Source organism: Pteropus vampyrus, unplaced genomic scaffold (assembly GCF_000151845.1).
Source record: "Pteropus vampyrus isolate Shadow unplaced genomic scaffold, Pvam_2.0 Scaffold43, whole genome shotgun sequence".
NCBI classification, from domain to species: domain Eukaryota; kingdom Metazoa; phylum Chordata; class Mammalia; order Chiroptera; family Pteropodidae; genus Pteropus; species Pteropus vampyrus.
Genome location: NW_011888824.1, coordinates 10,442,924 through 10,445,218, shown reverse-complemented (window position 1 = coordinate 10,445,218; position 2,295 = coordinate 10,442,924). Strand labels below are relative to the sequence as shown.

The 2,295-nt window shown below is 41.3% G+C and overlaps 1 pseudogene; it reads left to right on the top strand.

Annotated features, from left to right (window-relative positions):
- On the top strand, positions 1-1,345 carry LOC105291171 (annotated as a pseudogene).
- Positions 1,346-2,295: the final 950 nt, after the last annotated feature.

The following is a 2,295-nucleotide window of genomic DNA, read 5'->3' as shown; positions in this document are numbered from 1 at the left end:
TCTGCTCAGCAGCTGCAAAGCAGCAACCGTGTATGAGTGCATCTCCATCCACGTTGGCCAAGCTGGTGTCCAGATCGGCAATGCCTGCTGCGAGCTCTACTGCCTGGAACATGGCATTCTGCCTAATGGCCAGATGCCAAGTGACAAGACCATTGGCGGGGGAGATGACTCCTTCAACACTTTCAGTGAGACAGGCACTGGCAAGCATGTGCCCAGGGCAGTGTCTGCGGACCTGAAATCCATGATCATTGATGAAGTTCGCACTGGCACCTACCACCAGCTCTACCACCCTTAGCAGCTCATCACAGGCAAGGAGATGCTGCTAATACCTATGTTTGTAGACACTACACCATTGTCAAAGAGATCATTGATCTTGTCTTGGACTGAATTCAGAAACTGGCTGACCAGTACACAGGTCTTCAGGGCTTCTTGGTTTTCCTTAGTTTGGTGGGGGAACTGGTTCTGGGTTCACCGCCCTGCTGATGGAACGTTTCTCTTGATTATGGCAAGAAGTCCAAGCTGGAGTTCTCCATTTACCCAGCACCCCAAGTTTCCACAGCTGTAGTTGAGCCCTACAACTCCATCCTCACCACCCACACCACCCTGGAGCACTCTGATTGTGCCTTAATGGTTGACAATGAGACCATCTATTACATCTGTCATAGAAACTTTGACATTGAGAGCCCAACCTATACTAAACTAAATAAGTTGATAGATAAAATTGTATCCTCCATCACTGCTTCCCTCAGATTTGATGGAGCCCTGAATGTTGATCTGACAGATCAACCTGGTGCCCTATTCCCGCATCCACTTCCCTGTGGCCACATATGCCCCTGTCATCTCTGCTGAGAAAGCTTACCATGAACAATAGCTTTCTGTAGCAGAGATCATCAATGCCTGCTTTGAGCCAGCCAACCAGACAGTGAAACATGCCCCTCATCATGGTAAATACATGCCTCACTTCCTGTTGTACAGTGGTTCTCAAAGATGTCAATGCCGCCATTGCCACCTTCAAAACCAAGCATACCACCCAGTTTGTGGATTAGTGCTCCATTGGCTTCAAAGTTGGCATTAATTACCAGCCTCCCACTGTGGTACCTGGTAGAGACCTAGCTAACGCACAGTGAGCTGTGTGCATGCTGAGCAACACCACAGCTATTGCTGAGGCCTGGGCCTGCCTGGACCACAAGTTTGACCTGATATATGCCTAGTGTGCCTTTGTTCATTGGTACGTGGGGAAGGGCATGGAGGAGGAAAGTTTTCTGACACCTATGGGGACATGGCTGCCCTTGAGAAGGACTATGAGAAGGTTGGTGTGGATTCTGTCAAAGGACAGGAATACTAAAGTTAAAATGTCACATAGGTGCTGCTTTTACAGGGAAGCTTATTCTGATTTAAACATTGAAAAGTTCTGATCTGATCAGTTAATTTGTATGTAGCAGTGTATATTCTCACATATAATTACTGGCCTATGCTTTAAACATGATATTTTGTTATAGACCCAACCTGTCTGTTTCTCTGATAGTTTTGAATAAAATATTTCCTGTCTTAAGTGAAAAAAATAAATAAATAAAGGAAACCTGGAGAAAGTGAAGGGACAACCCACAGAATGAGAAAAAACATTTGCAAATCACATAACTGATAAGAGACTTATTCAGAACTGACAACTCAACAATAAAAAGACAATCAATTTTAAAATAACCTAAATGTATGTTTATCCAAATAAGATAGACAAATGACAATAAGCATATGTAAAGATGCTCAACATTATTAGTCATCAGGAGAATAAAATCATGATGAGATATCACTTCATATCCATTAGGATGGGTATAATAAAAAAGACAGACAATAAAAAGTATTGATGAGGACGTTGAGAAACTAGAATGCTAATATATTGCTGATAGAAATGTAAAATGGTGCAGTCACTTTAGAAAAATGTTTGGCAGTGCCTTAAAAAGTTAAACATAGAGTTATCACATGACTTAGCAATTATACACTCCTAGGTATATACACAAGAGAAATGAAATATACCCAAGAAAAGTGAAAACATGTTTACACAATATTCCATAGACAAATGTTAATACCAGCATTATTCATAATAGTGAAAAAATGTAAATTGCACAAACGACCATCAACTAATGAACGGATAAACAAAATCATACACACATGGGAATATTATTTAGCAATAAAAACAAATAGAGGACTGATACATGCTATGACATTGATGAATCTTGAAAACATGCTAAATGAAAGAAACCAGACACAAAAGACCGCATGCTTTGTGATTCTGTTTAT